This window comes from Meleagris gallopavo, chromosome 4 (genome assembly GCF_905368555.1).
Source record: "Meleagris gallopavo chromosome 4, MGAL_WU_HG_1.1, whole genome shotgun sequence".
Taxonomy (NCBI): domain Eukaryota; kingdom Metazoa; phylum Chordata; class Aves; order Galliformes; family Phasianidae; genus Meleagris; species Meleagris gallopavo.
In genome coordinates this window covers 18154480-18176390 of record NC_139407.1, presented here as the reverse complement: position 1 = coordinate 18176390, position 21911 = coordinate 18154480, and the positions used below count along the sequence as shown (strand labels likewise).

At 36.8% G+C, this 21911-nt stretch overlaps 1 protein-coding gene across 3 annotated transcripts in view; it reads right to left on the bottom strand.

Annotated features, from left to right (window-relative positions):
* The window catches only part of DKK2 (dickkopf Wnt signaling pathway inhibitor 2), a 169451-nt gene that overhangs the window by 127277 nt on the left and 20263 nt on the right, over positions 1–21911 (bottom strand). Inside the window, exons 2-5 of one of the 3 annotated variants that reach the window (XM_085222309.1) lie at positions 16615–16725; positions 14792–15053; positions 12132–12215; positions 2373–2436 (exon numbers count right to left, since the gene is read on the bottom strand). The gene's annotated coding sequence lies outside the window, so the exon portion shown is untranslated. The other 2 variants (XM_085222311.1, XM_085222310.1) reach the window with 2 other exon arrangements.

Genomic DNA, 21911 nt, shown 5'->3' with positions numbered 1-21911 from the left:
CAATTCCCAGAGTGTCAGCAACAGTGGCTTGCTAGTGATAGCGGGAGGAACTAATTGCCCTACCTACTGATGAGCATATCCTGCAAATCACTCATGGTTATAGCAGATGTTAAAGGTTTACAGACACACTTGTTCTCCAGACTTCCATGCAGCGTGATCTTACTTCTGAGAGGTATGAACAATGTGGCATGGATGCATTAAGAGTATGCAGGAACACAACTGAGTACCGTGATACTCATCAGTACACTCATACTAGCCTACTGTGCAATGAGCAACATCACAGCTGCACACCAAGGAGGCAAACAAAGACAAAAACAAAAAAATGCACTTCTCGTTCAAGTTGATGTGTATTTCTGCTTAAATTTATTCAGGAAGAGAATATTTTTTTTTTTTTTTTTTAGCACCTCTTATCTTTCTGAAAATATTTTAAACATTTCCAAAGCAAGATTTTGGTACTGATGATCTTGGTTTGCACTTTCTTCTGCAGCTCCACAGCTAGAACACTTACAAAATAGAAAGATGGGGGAAAATACCTAGAAACCTAGACTCTGAGTTACAGTTACAGGAAAACACTATTTCTTAATTATATCTGTTCAGGTCCTTGATGAGTTTCAGGTGGGTTTCTGTCTTCTTTACATTCACTTTCAACAGATACTCTAGCAAAATGTTTAATGGGAGACAGCCACTGAAGCAAAGATTTGTAAAAAATGGGTACAGAAAACGTGCCTAATGTGTTTTAAAGTGGCAGTCTCAAATGTCTGTGGTGAAAAATAGGTTCTACATTTTTTTCTGAATGCCACTGAAGTCAGTGGAAGTCATTATGGAGAGTCCAAAGTCAAACTACAGGAATACCATAGGTGATTCATACTGCTACTGATTTGTATCATCGTAATGCTTTGGTGTCTCGTTTGTGAGACATAGACACTTTGAGTAAGGGAACAAAGACAAAGAACAAAAAAACTGGTTCACCCCAACTAGTGAAAAATACACTCCATTTGAAGTATATTTTGATACTTTTTACAAATTGCTTCTGAACAAACTACAAGCCAAACTATTCTGCAGACGCTGTTTGGTGAATACTGCTGCATAATGAATACATTCTAGAAGATTGCAAGCAGAAAGGCAGAGCACACACCAGATAATTTTTTCCTCATGCTTTTTTATCTGTATCTCCTCAGTAGATACATCAAGGGCAAGCTGCCATGGGTGGTGTTGATTTATTTGATTAATAAATGTCCCTTCACTTACTAAGCAACCAGTAAAATAAAGTTTCCTGCAATAAAAGTATTTTATACATTATAGTAAATTAAAATGAATATTTTAATACCTCAAACAATAATGTATTCTTAATGATCATGTTCCCATCACATAGCTTTACTATAAGTAGTTCCATCTTCAAGCGATTTTTAAAATAAAATGAGATACAGAATTATAAGTTGCTGCAGCTGGTAAGAAAAAAAGAAAAATCTGTTCCTTTCATACTTGGTCAGTTCCTTTATGGCTTCAAGCATGACTCAGGGCATACTATGTATTACCTAAGCATGATACAGAAGTAAACCTATAAATGTGGTGCAATAGGATGTTTTAGCATCAGAAGTACCCCCAGGTTTATTGTCAACCGAACTTCAGTACAGTCATCTCAAAATCTGCCACGTTAAAGTATACTTGCAACAAAAGTAAACTGAGATATCACAGATGAAATAAAAAAAAAAAACACACCATCATTTTAAAACCAAAACATTTTAAAGGAGAAAATTTTTGTAGACATGAATTTACTATGCCTTATAGGCATACCATACAAAAATGTGTTTCTACAACATATGGAAAGTATCTGAATCAGTTAGACAATGACCTTCATAAATCACTTCTTATTCCAACTTTAAATTACGTCTTGTTCTCTCTCATGGGGTATTCACTATCTCATACAAACTCATAATTGTCTATGCACAGTATTCCTACCTTTATAGAGAATTATGTCATATCAACACAGAGAGGGTATGTAAAACAAAGAGTAAACACATTTTTATGAGACTCTGACCAGATGGACCTACATACTTCACTTTTTATCACTTCCCTTTGGCTTAAGGGAAGATTCTTTTTTGTTGTATGTGATTTATTAAATGGACTAACCAAAACTTTGGGGCATTCCTCTTCAAACTTTATCAGCAGAGCACTGAAATGCTCTGTGGGTGGCCAAGCCACACAGAAGAATAATGTGGGATGAAAATCCCATTTCCCTACTCTCAGGTACATGAAGGCTCTAGGTTCATTCAAGGCAAAATTCAACTACCTATTAAAAAATGAAGAATTGTGGGATTTTGTGCAAAAGCGTGTTACAACAGAGTGAAGGCTACTGCTTGTGGTTGTCTTACCTTTCCCTTCCTGTCACAGCTGTAGTGAACAAACGTTGTCTATAGTATTGTTCTTTTGTTTTGCCTAGAACAAAAAAATATTCCTTTAACAATAATAAAGATAGTATGTAACTGAATGCTCTAAAATTTTATCCCCTGCTTTTAGCAAATGTCTACCTGTTGATCCTATTCACATAGTCTCAAACAATCACCTCACATCAACACAACCTTCCTAGAGATTTTACATAACAACAACGCAGCTTTACTTACCTGTTCAGCACGTTCTGTTTCTTCTCTAGAGCTTTCTTAACCATAAAAACTGACAGAGAAAACTTAGTCATCTGAGTCAATGATATAGCATTCAATACTTAGAAATATCTCCCAATCCAAAGGTTAGTACTAGCCCCAGAGGCAATTATCTGCACCCAGATACTTTAATTCAACAGCTATTAAAAAACATTTTCATGGAGTGTGTATGCAAAGCTCTACCTGACCATTGCTTTTGCAAAGACAGATTCAAGAATACAATACTTCATAGACATAATAAATATTATAACTGAGATATTTCTATCTTTTTTTTTTTTTTTCCCTTTACTTTTGAGGTTGGAAAGAACTTCTGGAGATCAACTAGTCCAACCTCTCTGTTCAAGCATGGTTCTCCGGAGCACATCAACCAGGACTGCGTTCAGACTGCTTTTGAAGACCCCCATGGAAGGAGATTCCACAGCCACTCTGGGCAACCTCTTCCAGTGCTCAGTTACCATCACAGTAAAGAAGTTTTTACTCCTCCAGACAGAACTTCTCTGTGTTTCAGTTTGTGCCTGTTTCTTCTTGCCTCTTCAGTGTGTTCCACTGAGAACCCTAATCCTAGCCCCACCCTCTTGACTATCTCCCTTCAGATACACAGTGATGAGATTCCCCAAGAGCCTTCTGCAAGCTGTACAGGCCCAGGTCCCTCAGTATTTCCTCCTGGCAGAGATGCTACAGTCCTTTAATTGTTTTAGTTGCCGTTGACTAGACTCTCTCCAGTATGTCCATGCCTCTTGCACCGGGAAGCCCAGAACTGTACACAGTACTGCAGGTGAGGCCTCACCAGGGTTGAGTGGAGTGAGAAGATCATCTCCCTCAACTTGAGGGCAATGCTCTAATACAATACTCTAATGCAACCCAGATACCAATGGCCTTCTTGGCCACAGAGGCGCATGGCTGACTCATGCTCAGCACACTGTCCATCATGATATGAGGATAACATAGGAGACAGTATCAAAAACCTTGCTGAAGTCAGGTAGACAACATCTACTGCTCTCCCCTTATCTGTGCAACCAGTTGTCCCATCATAGAAAGGACTTAGATTAGTTAAGCATGATTTTCCTTCGATAAACCTGCACCGACTACTCCTGATCACCTTCTTGTCTTCCACATGCTTAGAGATGGCCTCCAGATGACTGTTCCACCTCCCTTTTCAGGGACTGAGATGAGGCTGACTGGCCTGTAGTCTCAAGTGTCTTCCCACTTGTCCTTTGATAACTAGGATCACATTTGCTTTCTTCCAACCCTCAGGCATCTCTCCTGATTGCCATTACCTTCTAAAGACGATAGAGAGTGGCCTGGCAATGTAGTTCACCTGCTATCTCAGCACTCAAGGATGCATTCTATCAGGACCCATGGATTTGTGGATGTCAAGAGTAACTGAATCATCTCTAACCCAATCCTTCTTAACCAAGGGAAACTCTTCCTTTCTCCAGAATTTCTTCCTAGTCTTCTGGGTCAGGGATTCCTGAGGGTTGGCCTTGGAGGTGAAAACATTCAGTAAGAATATAAGTCTTTGAAAAGGCTGGAACTACTACTACTACTACTACTGCAGTTATTTATGAACTAACTGAACTTGTTCTACAATATGCTGACACCTGATAAACACAAAATGTTAAAACTCTCGGAAGACAATAATGCTTCAGCAGAAATTATATATTTGATTTGTCTGGATAGTTCATTTGTATGTGGTAAAAATAAACATTCTACAGATAGCTAACAAGGAGTTTCTGAACTAATAATGTCATTGATTTACTTAAACATTTATATCTCTGTGTATCATCTTTGGCTCTAGCAATCATAGATTATTTAAAATAACTAGACCAAAGTGCAGAAAATCATAGTTATAAATAACAGCTGTCTGAAACGCTGAACAAAAGTTTGCAAGTTTTCTACCAAATAGGAACAACCAAAATCAAAAGCTGCTCTCAAAAATCTGATATTCTTTAAAATCTAATAAATAGATTAATTAATGGTGACTAAATTTACAACAAAATGCTAACTGTTTATTTTAGTGACTAGGTTTTTGAATTGAACTTTAATCTGAAATTGTTAGTAGCTGTATGAACACAAAGGGATGGCAATGAGATGTCACTCTGCACTCCAGAAATTATTTTGAGACCAGAGATTTTCATAAAACAGCTTTCGTCCTTCCTCTCAAACCATATTCCTAGGCAATATTAAGAATATCAAACCCCAGATGAAAAGAAATTATGATACACAGTTTCAAATCAAGATGTAGTATGGTTGTGCAGTATATAGGCAAAGCACACCCACACTGTAATAAAAACAAATGAGTGAAGCACAACTATAGACTGCAGGTAGCTGTGAAGAGAAAGAAGGTATCAGTGCTATTTCTCAGTGGAGAGAAAACATGTTTAAGAGGATATTTAATCTGCCAAACTTCACAATTCATCTTTCCCTATGCTATATGAAAAAGTGGTAGAATTTGTCTGTTTTCAGAAATGCAGATAAAACTCTTCCAGCCTTGTTAACAACTTACACTATAAAGAATGAGCTAAAGCTTTGCACAGATTACCTTTAGCTTCACAGAGATGAACTTTTCTGTAACATCATATTACTTTTGTAATGCATTTAAGTTAGTAGAACTAGAAAATACTTCTCCAAGATTCATCATGACCAAATAAAGCATTTCTAACATTATGATGTCAGCTTTCCCTCACTGAGACTCATCATATGAATGCTGCCAAATTAATCACTTATTCTTGGAATGCCTCATTTGCATAACTGACTTCTCATATGTTCCAGAACAACTAGATCAGGACTACCTCAACCAGTGTCTACACAGCATTCATCAAGTTTCCTGGGCAACCGGACTTTCTCACCTGAAGTGGAGGGATGAGAAAAGTTCCTGAATGTAGCAACTAGTTAAATCCTTTTCCCCACACACAATAAAGAGGTCAGACTAACAACTCCATAGCCAACAAAAGAAAGAACTTCCTATAAACCATAATCCAAACACCAAATTCCTGGGGAATTTGAGGGAAGGAAAGCACCATTCCACTTAAAATGCGTGTTTTGACCATTCACAGAGATATATGTGTCATATTTGTGTCACAATCAGACAAACAAACCATTTTTTAAATTATGAGACGCCAAAAAATAGACAGTTTCAGAGTTTGGGCGAGTTTCAGTTTTCCCTGTTTGAAAATTACACTCTTATTTCTCATTCTTTTTTTGCTCCCTCTCTCCTATTCAAAGGACAAAGAGTACTGGAAATCAAAAACTTACAATGCAAACAAGTCCTCAATGGGCAAAAGAGTCTATTTCCAAAAAAACACATAATAATTTAGGGATATGTGATATGAATGGAAAAGTCATGCCTCATGGAAATATTTTGTTTGTATTTTACTTGCCTAAGTTTAGCCTTTCAGAACACGTTTACTGACATAAATAGTGCATTTCAGGTCTGTACAGCTGCTAGTCAACTCCTGCATCACTTAAGTCATGATAACAATATGGAAACTCAGCATCTTTGGAAAAAATGCTTCTGCTTGTATGCTTAGGGCCTAATAACAAGTGTGCAATCTGTTAACATTTCAGAATGGAAGAAAATCAGAACACATAACCAGCCACTCAGCTTGTAGATCTGTCAGTTTTTTTCTCAAGAGTTACAGATGGCTCACGTGACCAAAACCAACTTTACAGCCTGTAGCCTAAGCAGGTAGGCCTAAGCCAGGTATATCCGACTCACACTCCAACCCAGCTCTCCCTGCAGCTGCCCCCTGCCCCGCTGAGCAGCCTGACCCAGCCCTACTGCTCAGCATCAACCAAACCTTGGTGTGTGCCCTCGGCACTGTCTAGGCTGGAATCAGGGCACGAGGAGGGCACAGAGCAGTGCTAACTCAAGTTATGACAAATACATTTATGCATCGTGATTGATTAGCTAAACGCAGTCCCTGAACAACAAAAAACATGCAGCCATGCTTTCTGTTGTGATAACGGAATTTGAGAACAGGTTTTAAGGTTGCCAAAAAAAATCATCAATATTTTGCTATTTTTGTGACTCCATTTTCAGTTGACATAAATAAGTTACCTGCTTATTCTCAGACGGAATGTACACAGTTGCAGATACTCCAAGAAAAAGGTGAATATACTTCTTTCCCAGACTTGTGTAAGCCCTCTCTTAGCAGAGAGAGCTATCCCTCACTTCACAGTCACACCTTACGTCATCACTTCAGGCAGTAGATACATTTGTGAACGACAGTTTTCAAAAGTGAATTATAGGAGGAGTAAGATTTCATCAAAAAAAAAATATGACAAACACTTTGAGACCTCACTAAGAATTGGAGCCACTGCCATCAAACTATATAGATGTGTTAGTTTCACAAAAATAAGGTCAAGTATCACACTGGTGTTACGGTTTTGTTGCTCTCTCAAACAAAAGTAGTTCTGTTACTTATATAAATTAATTATATAATTATATATTTTATATCCAGTTCAAGATGACTCCTCTTCAATCAGTGCAGCCCAGGCAAGCCAAAAGACTCATGGCCTAAGCCCTACAGTTGTCTTACAGACTCTCATGGCAGCTACCATATTTGGTATAACCAGAAGGATTCTAACCCATAGACACAGGCTGTCCCTGCTGTGCATTAACCACTACCACTTCAGTGTCTCTGCGAGGCTAGAAAGGTCTGATAGGGAAAATGCTTTCTTAAATTATATATTCTCATAGGTGATGCTATTGCCATTTAGATCTGTTTCTTTCTTCTGACTTAGCTAGGGATACGCCATCTACAGAGCTAAAGGGACCAGTGACAAGTTTCAGACAATCATCAGTCACTTCCCCCCATTCCATATTAAAAACAAACAACAAACCATTCTCCCTCCAACTTCAATGACACAAAAATATCAAGGGAGAAATGTGAAAACTTAAAATGCCCTCACAGTCCATTGCCTCTTAAATAAATGTGCGACATAATGCTTAACATTGCACATTCCAGAAATAACCTTCTTGCCCTTCTCATTCTGCCCTGCTTCATGCTATTGACAAGAACCCTCATAAACCACCACTCAACAGCAGCATCTGGCAATTTTTAAAGTTCTGTAATAAAAACAAGAAAGCGTTGATAAATTTACTTGACACTTAAAAATAAATCTAATTCAGCCATGGATTAACAATAGAATTTTTATACCAAATAAATTTGCAAGCAAAAATTTTACTAGAATAAAGGCTGACAATCATATTGCTAGTGAACTCCTGATAGGTAAACTACCATCTCGATAACAGTGTTTTCCCTTTGTAGTGCAGAATAAAAGAAAGTTTCTTTGTTAGGTTTGCTTTAGGGTTTGGTGTTTGCCTGCTTTCTGACCACATGCAATCTATTTCAGGCTTTTTTTAGGCACAAGTTTTGCCAAAAAGCTATATGCTTCATTAGTTAGGCATGAAATGTGCTCACAGAAGTTGTAAGACCCAAAAGTTGTGCCAACAAAGCTTCAGAACTTCTGTGAGGCTTCCAGAACTTCTACCGTTCATGCTGTTACACGTAACGTGATTTAAGACAAAGTTGAAGAATAACATATCCCCATCTTTAAAATATACGTCCCTTAAATGCCACAAAACCTGGAAATTTGTAATCAAGCTTCTCATCTGTGATCCTGTACTTTCACTGTCCTCCTATCTTTGCTACCAGATTACTCTCTCCTTGCATTTGCTTTCTACATCGGTCAGCAGATTACCCTCATTCAGTGTCTTCAAGAATTAAAGAGATCATGGTATCTGGAGGCAGACTTGCTCGGGTGCAACTGGTACATGTGAGAACAGACTACGGTTTGACACTGGACCTTCAATTTGAAGATGCAGTTTTGTGTTGAACTTCCCAAACTGCAGGCATAAAGTATTTTCAAAGTGATAAAGAGTAAATCTCTGCTTAAATTGCTTGGTGTAGTGGGTCTGGCTGGGGATGGAGTTTTCTTCACAGAAGCTCAAAGTGTTGTTTTAGATTTGTGACCAAAACAGCGCTGATAACATACCCATGTTTTAACTATTGCTAAATAGTGTTTACACAGCATCAAGGTCTCTGTTTCTCACTCTGCCTCTCATTGAATAGGAGTTTGCTGGAGGTTGAGAAGGGCCATGACTTACTAAGTAATGTTTGCTTTGACCCAAAGTTTTCTCGCTTTTACTTTCTTTCTGCTTATTCTAATCTTCTGAGGCTGGCTGGGGTGCATGGGTAGAAGTGAGCAAGTGGCTATGCAGTGCTTATCTGCCTACCAGGGTTATCCCACAGCACTCAGATAATACGATCTACATGCAAAGTGATTTCAGATAAAACATGCCAGAGTTCAGCTGGGATAAAACTAGCTACATTACTTGTGTAGCTTTTGCATTTCTCTCTAGCTCTCTTTGCTGCTGATTGCTACCATTTGGTTTCAGTTACCTTGGGCATTGGTCCATCCAACTCAAAATTAATTCTAGCAGTGGCCAGAAAACATAGGAGACTTCTGTAGTGAGGTCCCCAGCCTGTTTTGAGAGACCCAATAGGCTCAGATCAGCATCTGCACTTTTTACTGCTATCCAAACAAGAAAAAAAACCTCTGAATATTTTAAGATTCACACTTCACCACTATACTATTATTTCTTAGACACTCAGTGTTGCCAGTATAAATTAAGCAAGCTCTGTAACCTATAGTTATGACTACCCATGTAATACAGCATGAAGTACAACGCAGAGAACACAGCTGCACTCACTTTAGTTCTAAAGGTCTACACAGTTTTGACAGACTTGATGAACTCTAATTGCATTGAGTCTCTCATGGTCAGAAATCTTCCCCTTATGTGCATTTCTCTGGGTAACGCTCTGCACGTAGAGGACACAAGGAGGATGACAGCCTCACCTTTTAACTCCATCTGTCCCAAGAACTGAACAATGGCTCATATCACATTGCAAGCAGTTTTATGGAGATAGGGTGACCCCATGGCCTACTAGGAACATACCATTTACCACACAGGTTTCTCAACTATAAACTAAAATACAAAAAAAAAAAAAAAAAAAAAAAAGGTTTTTTTTTTCCTCATTTTCCACTGGTTTCCCACACTGAAAATAACATCCTGACTGACATGTGGGATGAGGTACCATACAGCTTCAGTAAGGAATGTTAACACAAACATAAAACAAAATGTGATGAGTAAGTAGGACATGGATCATGGGGAAGCCTGATCTCGCTGGAGAAAAGTATAACTGAATAGTCACCAAGTTAACTCTTGCCTTAAAATCAGAACAACACACCAGAATGAAGTACACATAATAAACAAATCACTAAACCCAATTATGCAGTCTTACGTCTCTTGCCAGCTAAGAGGAGACAAAAGGGTTCCAGCTAGTTAGAAAACCCATCCACACGAAAACATTTTAGCTTAAAGTATGGTAGTCTTTTCATTGGCCAGAAGCACTGAAACTGTCCTCTCACTAGCTTCTCTCTTGCATATGGGAGCAAGGTACACCAGCCACTGGCAGAGACGACAGTCTATTCCACTCTCTGCTTTAACAGGAGTCCATCCAGAGATGTGGATACCAAACCTGGGATCTGCATATGTGTTTCTGGTTTGGAGGCTGCTCATAAGTTGGTACAGGTAAATAAAAGGCAGCTAATACATGACACAGCCTAAATAACACTTCAGAAGTAAACCAGCAGTTTAAGGGGACTGTAGGGACTACTTTCAGGATCAGGGTTGTGTGTTTAGTGGGCTTCTACACAGATATCATAATATATATAGAAAGCAATAATTTCATGTTCACGTATTAAGTAAGATGGACTAACACTGTTGACTTCAAAATAGCAATCAGTTTACACTGACCAGGAACTGTTTGTATCAAAATCATAGTAGTTTGAGATGCAAATTCCTCCTTTTTCTTCTGATCTTGTTAGAATGGCTCACTGCTTTCTAATTTAAATATTATCGGTCCAGGGTTGGTTGCTCTCCTTCAAATTCCAACCAACATGATAAAAGTGACTGGAATTGAGAAGAATATTTTTATAGTAAGTAAATGCAATAGGCTCTGAAAGGCTCTAAAATAAACATTTATAAAAGTGAGGTAGGCATTTCTTTGTCAGTTAAAGTACTCATGGCTCAGAAGTTAACATATATTTTTATGTGTTGGCTTATTGGATCAGACATAGAGACTTTTATTAAAGAAAGTGGAAACAGATTGTGGAAAAGAATGTCAAAAATGCAGATGTAAAAAAATTTAACTCACTAAAATTGTTGGTAGTAATTGGTTTGACTCTGAGGTGTTATACGTACAGTGGACTGAAGTGAGATGAGACAAATTTAAACCTTAAAAAAAAAAAAAAGAAAAAACTTCACTGAGGTAGACTTCCGCAAAAAGAACTTCACCATAAAAAATAAACAGCTAGAGAATGAACATTATCATGAAAGGAATGTAGTGCAACTGCAACAATACATTATGCAGATTTCACAAACACTTCCTTTCGAAGTCATGAACTTACATTAAATCTTCAGCAAAATTAAATGTACAATAAATAAAATCAAGTACTCTTCAGATTATTTCATTGATCTACTCATTATTATTCTGAAAAAAGTATTTCTAGTTGCACTTCATCTTGCAAAAGCAAAATGCAGAAATTCCAAGATTTAGCGTGTTTTATGTCAGCCTCTCAGTTGAGTAATGGTAATATAAATAATAAAGCTTACTCTCATTTTCTCTTGCTCCTCTAAAATAAATGAAAGCATTACATTAGTCTCCTCTGAACTCTGTGGCTGGTGAAAAACCCCATGAGACGTATCTAAAATTTCTTACAACTGGTGTATGAATAGTACTTCTGTGGTTATAATAAATAACTTTGCCTGAGACAGTTTTAATGAGAATGGATCTCCTTCCAATTTTATTCTGGTTAGCATAAAGAAAAAATTCCCTCATTCTATGCAGTTTCATTTTTTATGGTGAAAAACTGAATGCTCTATAAAGAAATGAAGACACGTTCCTTCATGTACTCATGAGAACAAAAGTTAAGGAAGATGTCCAAATAAAAATATGGAAGTATCTATTTTTCCAATGGTATTTATAGATACAAATGAATCTGCACCAATTGAATTAGCAGTATATTCTGCATAATCTGTATCAGTTAAAATAATCTGTAAAAATCACTAGCATTTCAACTCAGATTTTTTTTTTTTTTTTTTTTTTTTTTACCATAGCATTGAATGCAGTGTCCTGCTCAACTCATCAGAAACTGGAAAGGAGCAAATATAACAGAAAAGAACTCCAAGATCATCCATTCCAGTCATCCACCACCACCACCACTTCCCCCCTAAAACACATCCTTTAGTACATCTGAATGTTTCTTGAACACCTCCAGGGACAGTGACAATCACAACATAGCAGTAACTTACTAATGATTTCTAAGACATAACTAGCACCAACCTTTAAAAAACAAAAAAAAACCACCACACAGAGTCAAAACTAAAGCACATGTCAGTTATACCTTGGAATTCATTCTTGCTTGTTTTAGAAGGTTGCGGCTCATCCTGAATCTCCTTCATCGAAAGATTGGTCTCCCTTCCCTTTCCTGGAAGAAAGGCTCACTAGCATCAATAGGTTTTTTCCCCAGTATCCACGTACATTTAAAAAAATTAAAAAATAACTTTTCACAGAACACAGGAAAAAGTGACAAACTGTTCCCGATTTTCAGCGTGTAAGCAGAGCTTAGGAAACAACAAGCAAACTTGGTTGTCTGAAAAAGAGAAGATAATTCAGATTTTTCTGCATTTTTCACATTGAAAACTGGTAGACTCTTCTAGCAAGGCATCCACTGCCACTAGTCACTTTGGAAAATCAAAAGCTTTCACACTGCATTCCTCCAGAACAAAAAGAATAAAAAATGGTACAACTGCAATTAAACTGAGACATGAGGATTGCCCTTTTCAAGGTGCAATTCTCCAGTCCTATATTTTAGTGTTTTGTTTTGTTTTTTTTTCAACGAGGAAGAATACAATTAATTTTTTCATAACTGGATTGCAACAATCTGATGAAGATTGCACAGTGGATGGAGAATCAAACATTTAGCTGCAATATAATTATACACAAAACCAATGTTTGTTTCTCAGTGTTCTAGGAGACATAACAAATTCACACACAGGAAGAAAGCAAATGAAAGTAATTTTTTGGCATTTGAATCTTTTTGAAAGTTTACTTAACAAAAATAATGCTTTTTATTTATATGCATACATCCATTTTAATTTTGCCAGAACAAACCTTTAAAAAACAAATGGCCGCAGAGAACGCTACACCCCATTTAAACATTATATTTCAATAAAAAAGCCACAACATTCAGAGCAATAGCAACCAAGTCAGTGCCTACTTAATAGTTTCATGTGGGATTTGGACTAATAAAGTCATGGTGATATTAATATGCTTGCTGCAAACAGACTAAATACCAAGCAACAAAATAAGTCCAAATAGAAATATATCTTTGTTCACTCACTATTCACTGCTGGAATGCTGTTTCACTGCTGGGAAAATGGCTCCCAGCATCATCTTGTCTCTGAGTTAAATAAAGAAACTCCATAGTGTAGGTCATCTTCTCTGCAGAGTCACCTTTTTTGTGCACATTAACATCAATTCATCAAAACATTCTGCGACCAAGCATTGAAAAACAGCCTTGGTAAAGTCCCTACTGCAAAGCATATCATTCCCCTACTGCACTGTTTCTTCTCTATCATGATACTCTTTCAGTCTTTTCTAGTCCACATCCCTATCTTTTCCCAAAGTTGCATGAACGTAAGTTCTAAGATCTCAAAATTTTATGCCAAATAGAATTCTAGCCAGACGTAACGAAGTCAAATCTGGAGAAGATAATGCAATTATGTGACTACTAAATTAAAGCAGAAGAACAGCAGAACCGAAGCCTGAGACATATGGTGGTTCACTTTGTAGCTACACCAGAAAGCTGCTGGTGAGGAGAGACATAAAGGCTATTAAGTTTTGCCAAAGTCATCAGACTTAAAGCCTCGCCTCAAATATGGAAACATGAACATGAATAAGTGTGAACGAGCTTTTATGAGACTCTCCTATGCAAAGGTGGAAATGGATTTCATTTGCATCCCTTCTCCTTTATCAGAATTCCATCAACAAGATGCCTCTCACTGAACACTGCAGTCCAAGTTCAGCCTTATCACAGCAATACACCGTAGAACAACAATCAGGATTTACAGATCACCCAGGGCCTTCCAGGGTCTCCAAATCAGCAACCATTCAATAGCATTTGGCTGAAATACCACCTTATTTATTTTTAACTACCCTTCCTCTCCATTCTGTACTAGAATTTTGGGACTTCTGTTTCACACTGAACATGTGTCTTCCTTTTCTTTGTATTTATTTGGTTTTGGTTTATATTTTTAGCCTTTCATTTAGCAAAGACTATCATTTTCAATCTTTATTCCTAATTTCATGGATTCAGGGAGAGTTGGCATTTCTAGCTTATTTTTTGTTCAGCATTGTCAAAAACTTCAGTAATTAGATGTTACCACATATTTTCTAGGTGATTAAGAACTTAAGGCCCAACAAACTTGACAGAAATTGCAAAATCTGATCTTTATCAATTCTTCTCCCAGTTTCAATACCACAGCAATTAATCAATTCTTACTCTTTGAAATCAATTAGCTGTTCTTTTAGAGCTCACCTTAGTATAACAACACACAGTAACTGAATTTGGAGATTAAGTCATAAAATTCACAAGTCAAGGCACATCATCCATGACACTATGTCCTCTCGATCCAATAATCTCGTGAGTTTGTCACGAATTTTCTTAATCTAAGAAGCACCTTGAATAACACAATTCAAATTCTGCACATCCACAACACTCACAACTTGTGTTTTATTGGTGTTTATCCCACTCAAGTCAAACCTTATTGTGCAATAAGGGAGAGTAAATCACACTCAATTCCATGAGTTCTATGCTAAGTAAAGGGGTTTTTGGGTGAGCATCGTTTACTGTTAACACCAAGACACGATGACACAAGACCATAAAGTAAGACAAAGAGTAATCTCTTTATCTGAGCTACACCTATTGAATACAGATGCAGAAATGTGGGTTACAAGGTAACAGATACAAAGATGAAATAAAAGAAGCTTCTGTAAACTCACCCATCTAGAAATTTCCTCATATTATCCTGTATTTTTACGTTCAAACTTTTTCTGCAAGAACACTCACGATGGAGACAATGACAAAGAGGAACTTTGATACTACAGCCACACTTCCACTATCCACCACATGCTTCCATTTTCATAGGTAGTCTAGAATCTGGAAGTAGATAACTCGCAAGGCTCACTTCACATCTATCCTGCTGACAACAGCCACAGTGAACGGGAAGAGGACCAATCACATTTACTCCACCCTCTACAGAGACTAATGCAGACAAAGAAGAAAAAACAATTACACTACCCTGAAAAATATTATTCTGTTTTTTTTTTGTTTGTTTTTTTTTTTTTTTTTTTACAAAGGTAAATATGAGAAGAAAAATGCATACACCAGCTACACAGTACATGATCTCATTTGCAGTGCATTACACAAAAAAAAAACACCGTAACAGCATACTATTTCAACACATGGGTCACTCTGATTTTTTTGCCTGAATATCAGGAAATGCCAAATATGGGTATTTAATGGAAAGCATTTCCTATAGATACTTAAAATATAAGAATCTTAAGGAACAATTTGTTGGCTTTTTTTTTTTTTTAAAACAAAATCCTTAAAAGTGTGAATTCTGTCAGCAAGAGAGCAAAGAAAAAAAAAGATTAGAGATTATTATTGATTGAAGATCTCCCAACTAAAGAACGCTCTAATTAAGCAATGATAAAACGTTATCATTGAACCCTAGACATTTCCATTTTCTACATTAATTTTTAATCTTTAGAAAGCGGACTGATTTCTCAAATTAAAATGGAAAACGTTAGCAAGTTTTGGATCACTGTTCTCTTTGGTGTATTTATTTTTTATTTTTTTAAAACAATCTGAGATATAACTTGCGTTAGGATATGTCATTATACCAGTGCATTCAAGCAGTATCAGTGAAAGACCTCACTGTTTTTAAGCTTCTCTGGTGCTCTCCTCATTTAAGTCCATTATCCTTTGATGTCGTATTTTATAAACAGAAATATTAATACAATATGGTGGTCTTTCAAGAAACACAACCAGTACTTTCAGCGTGTAGAGCAGATTATAAAAATTATCAGGTGAAAGGGAGTTAACATGGTTACTTGTTTTTTTTTCCTGCCCAAATGAAGGGAAAGAAGCAGGAGCAACTGCAGTTCAGGTCTTCATTTTATATATATTTCTTCTTGTCAGCTTAGCTTCCTTACGTTCAAACAGTATTACAAGTTTTACCAGCCCTTCATATAAAGAAAAGGCACTTTATGACAGTTTTATATGCAATACACTGAAGCCAGGTTGGTAAACATATCTATTCTAATAAGTGAGATACAAATAAGGGTGGCATAGCTACTAACACGCAGAACTTCAAATTAAAAGGCAACAGTACATAAGGCCTTATTCTCAAACTAGAAGCCCTGAGCAATTCAGCTAAAAGTGAAACCCCTGACAGTTTGTGACAACTATGCAGCTGTAACCAGTCATCATTTCCTCCTGAAATTCAGTAGATTTTTAGTCTCTAATGTCAGTAACTCTGTGCTTTTATGGACGTCATAAAATAGATTTAGTTATCTATGCAAAGGAGAAAGCGTTTCTTTAAGTAGTTTCCCAAGCCTTTCTCAAGGCATTTAATAGGGATACCAATAATTAAGTTTGGATCCTGAGTGCAAGTGCAGGAAGACCTGTAATTTGTTTAGATATGTCGGGATTTTCTTTCCAATTGACCTTAGTCAAATTACAGTGTCAAATTGTTATCCCTCAAACACTGAGTTTTCTAAGAATCTGTGGAAGGCTATAGCCTTTAATTAACAGCACATACCTGACTGGGGAAGGAGGAGGAAATGTCAGCAAAAACAGTATTGCAGATTTGTATTATGAACATTTATATCTGTCTTCTTCATGTGGTTCCCATTCAGCTTTCAAAATGTAACTATGGAAAAAAATAAAAGATGTGTTTAAAAGTTTTGCTGTTGCTAAACTAAGTCTTATTTGCATCTGCTGACAAAAAGTTTTATTAACATGACAGCGGAAAGTCAATAAACCAAATAGAAGCAAAAGAGCAAATTCTCCGACAACTTTTGTTAATGACAAACAGAAAGAGCTACGTGGTCACTGTCAAACAAACTCTGGGGCAGATCCAACTCACGCTGATGCCTGCTTCCCAGGTTTTGACTTCAGGAACGTCATTACTGGACCCTGAGTTTGTAACACTGGCATGTATTACAATTCCAAAATATAGATATTCTAGGGAGACAACCTGATTGGACAGCTGTATTAAAAGAAGTTTGACATTATACACAAAGTTTTCAAATGGGCTTTATCAGAACTCTAGGAGAAATATCATCTAATTCTCATTTTCTCAGTTAAGTTTCTAAGAGATTCTGTATCTTCATTTCTATTTTCTTTCTTGCTTAATGCAAACTAAATAAAGTATATTTTGTGGAAACTTCAATGCTACCCCTTAAATTCCTTCTCTTCTTTGTACAGATACATACATCAAGGAAATTTGCGACACTGGCAGAATGTAAAAGCAGACATGAGCCAGCAGCATGCCCCCACACACCAGAAAGCCAACCATACCCCATGCTGCATCAATAGAATCACAGCCAGCAGGTCAGAGAGCTGATCCTGCCCCTCTGCTCCACACTGTAAAACCTCACTTAGAGTAATGTGTCCAGTTATGGAATCTTCAGTACAGGAGAGACATAAACCTGTTTGGAATGCATCCAAAGGAGGGCCACAAAAATAACACAAGCGATGGAACACCTCCCTATGAGGACAGGCTGAGAGAACTGGGGCTGTGCAGCCTGGAGAAGGCTCCAAGGAGACTTTCAGTATCTAAAGGGGGGCTATAAGAAGGAAGGGAAGAGACTCTTTAGCAGGGTCTGCTACAACAGGAAAGAGAAATGGTTTCACAATGAAAGAGGGGAGATTTAGAAAGGAAATAAAGAAATAGGTTGGTTTTGGTTGTTGTTGTTTTGTTTTTTTTAAAAAAAAAAAAAAAAAAAAAAAACAAAACGATGAGAGTGTTAAGGCACTGGAACATGTTGCCAAGAGAGGTGGTACATGCCTCACTCCCTGGATTCCAAAATAAGGCTGGAGGGTCTCTGTGCACCTGATGGAGCTGTAGGTGTCCCTGTTCATTGCAGATGAGTTGGACTAGACAGCCTCTTTAAGGTCTCTTCCAAATCAAACAGTTCTATGATTCTATATACAGTCACATCAAGTACTCCATGGAGCAGAGTATACTTTCTCCAAAACTGGAGAAATGATGGCAAGGTAACTGTACAAGAAGAGAACAAGTGGATTGTTACACTGTCTCATAGCATACTTCCAGCTGCTAAAGTTTCTCAACTTCTGATACTTCAAAAGCAGTATCTTCATGGTATGTTGAATTATGGTTTATAGTAAATGACAAAGACTCATTGACTGCGTTGACTATTAAAAGCAATTTTCTCTATAACCATGCAAAAATAAATATTACCCTACACAGCTTGCATAGTGCAGACCACACAGGCATTGCTACAACATACCTTCTTCCACATGAAGGGAGTAAGGTTAATCTCTGGTAGATAACTGCCAACCATTGTGACAATTTAATCAACTCTGTAACCAGCAGTCTCCAAGGAAACAGAAGAAAAACAAAACAAAAGCAAATCCACAATCGCAGAAGGTATCACACTGCATAACAATGTTTTACGTCTCGATTATGTATTTAGCAATCTACTTGTCTTTTAAATTGCTAACACCAAGAAGAAAAGAAAAAACACTGAACACTATATTACTTCGGAACATGTTCTAAACCCCATTAACAACAGAGAAATAATTTTAAAATGACGTAGGCAAGATAAATAGTTAATTAAAATACATAAGGGAAGGGGAGGATGGTAAACTAGTACAGTACATTTGAAGAAAAAAATAATCCATAAAGCCAGTAGCAGCTTCTTGGAAGAAGAATGCACTACATAAAAGAGTTAGTGTTATACCTATCTGTACCACAAAAATGCCTGGAAGGCCTGTTTCAGATCATGGCCCTACTGCATTAAGCATTATATAAATCAAAACAAACTTAAGAATAAATAAACCAGATAGAGTTCAGTCTCCAAAGTCTCCTCTGACAGCAACAGGACTTAAAGTTACATCATATCACAGACCAAAATTACAGTTCTGTGCTGTTAATTAAGTATAAAGTCACAGCTGTTAACATCTTGTTATTCCCTGCCCTTCACAGTTACACTATTAGAAAATAGGGTTAAAGGAATTCAAGTTTGAGAATTAAGAATAATTTGAGTCTAATTTACACAGAAAAATTGAGAGAGTAATTAGTAAAGGTATTTTAATGTTTGATATTAACAAAGATCACGTCAAACATTTACAGTAAAATCTTGGGAATTTGAACTGAAAATAACAGAAGTAATTTTAAAAGGCAGAGAATTAAAAAGTGTTTAAGCAACGTGAATAAAAAGCCATCCTCGAGGGAAAAATTCTACAATATCAATGTATCAAAAAGCAATTTGATAGCTTTCTCCTAGCATAACAAGATCAAAACTTCATATTTAAGAGTAAGAAATGATAACTACTCTACCAAATACGTAGCATTGCCTCATATAGCTTAATTGCTACAGGAAAAAGATCCTCAAAATGTCACCAAGTCTCTATTTCACCTTACACTAATGAGAAACAAAGTTTTGTTAATAGAAATTTGCATTTTTAAGCCCATGATACACATCCTTGTGAGTATATTTATGTATATTAAAGCAGATAGCAAGAGACTTTGCTATTAATTATGTTTAGGCAAATGACCCAACTTTAGAAGTTTTGACTCCTTTTGAAAAGAGTATTTTGGTTTTAGAATTTTGCTGGCTATAGGTTTAGAAACAGAATTACAGATAAATGTTTATTTTGAATTTTACAGCTGTGGTAGCTTTCACCCCCTTAAGCCAGGCCCTACTTTTCCTGCTAAAATGTGCAATTACTTGATAACTAGAAGAATTTGACTTAAACTTGTATCCTCAGTACTGACTTCCCGAGTGGCTATCATAAATGGCCACTGAAGAGTAATTAAACTGACAAGACTTCATCAAGTGGGAAGCTTGCTTATCATGTACTTATCAACATGTACACAGCAGTTGTCCTCTCTGCCAGGAGCCCCTAAAGCTCTGCAAATTGGAACCTCCTGCTTCAGCTGACTGCTTGGCAAGTCATTCTTGTACTACAGCTGAACACTGGTTTCCTGGATGGAAATTTATTTTATTTAAAATTTTTGAAATACAAATCACTGAAATTAATTTTTTAAACATACAATTTTACTGCACTGTTGGACAGATGTGTCTTATATGCAATTCTATTCCAATAAAAAGACTGCTTTTACTCCAATAGTTTTGGATCTGAGCTGAATGAAAAAAACCTTTTCCAAATTTCCAGTGATTCAACAACAGCTCAGTGATGCGCATCCACTAATTGTATCTCTAATATTAAGAATGATCCAACAGAAGCTGCCATGCTTTTACAAGCAAATTATTTTAAGGAAAATCTGGTAGCTGGGCCAACTCTGAAGTCAAAGACTTTCCAGCCCAAGCTCTAGAAACCAAGACATTGTAAATACTGTACTAATACACAGCTACTGAACTAAAGCCACAATATTCTATGATACTACTCTCATATCATATACAATATGATATTCTATGATACTGTGAACTATGATAGAACTATGGTTTTATCATATTCTATGATATTACTGTGGTACTGATACAATAATGTAATTCACTAGTGTATCATCATTAGTTCAAACTACACAATTGTGCATATTAAAAGTGGTGTAATTTATCCATTGAGGAGACAGGAATAATTTAGTCATTTATCCTCTGCATTAACCTTACCAGATGTATTTTTTAATTTCACTATGTTAAATGATAATTATGCGCATTATATTATTCACTAGTAGTTACAATAGAGTGGGGTCACATTCATGCATAAAGCTGAGCACTTGAATATGAAAAAGTCAATTTATAAGGACCCAACAGATAATGCAAGGCTAGATACAAGGAAACATGTAGAAAGCAGATGCCTAAGATGAGGTGTATTCTCCAGCAAAGTAGAAGCAATAGCTGTGGTCGAAAAGCATGAGCTCTCCATCCTGTCAGACAGCTACCTCCCATTCAGCTAGGCACCTCCAAACATTTGTCCACAGAGCCTTGGTCCAGGTTACATAGAATGATGCAGTAAATCCATTTCCTTCAAGATCCCGCCTAGCTCTTAATTGTAAGAGAGCCCTTCCTTTTTTTGTTTCATTCACTAGGTTTAGAATAAGAGCAACATACCCAAAGCAGTATGACACAGGACTGAGGGACATAGATACACATCTTTTCCCTTGAAGCAGTTGCAATTGCAGTCAAAAGTTTTGGAGCATTCTTGACTTCTGTGGTTTTTTTTTTTTTTTTTTGGTTGTTTGATTGTGGTTGTTTTTTTTTTTTTTTGGAGGGGGGGAGGGTGAAAAGGAGGAGAAGGAAGAGGAGGCAGATGGAGGGATGGTTTCAGGCATTAGAAGGTACAGTAAGATGGCTCCACGCTTATTACCTTATTATTGCCACAAATAATAAATGATACTTGTTATCAATTAACCCACAAAAAACAACCCACTGTACAAGGACCAATTGTGGTAAATAGAGGATATTCACACACAGAAAAGACATTCTGGACAATATCTTTACAAACTATATCTGACTCACTAAATTCTATCTTGTCATTCAATCAGTATTCCCCCATATTACTTGAAAAGTAATACGATACTCCATGCAAATAATGAGGACAGTGGAAAAACAATTCTAGAAACCTTTCCATTGACTTGAAGGGAAAGTGGAATAAATAGATTTCCTGGGAAAATATAAAAACAAATGGTTTAATTCCTGCTTTCATTAGCGTCACTGTGGAACAAGAAAATGTTTCCAAAACAACTTAACTTCATTCACAGCTATTCAACAGCACTGATCCAGAAGGCTTGTTGACATCAACCTGTCCCTCACCATTCAGGAAGTTTACTTTTTCTTTCACTTCCACTCTCTCTACAATGTAATTTAGAAGTAAGAAATTTGAAAAGTTTACCAGCATAACATCTAC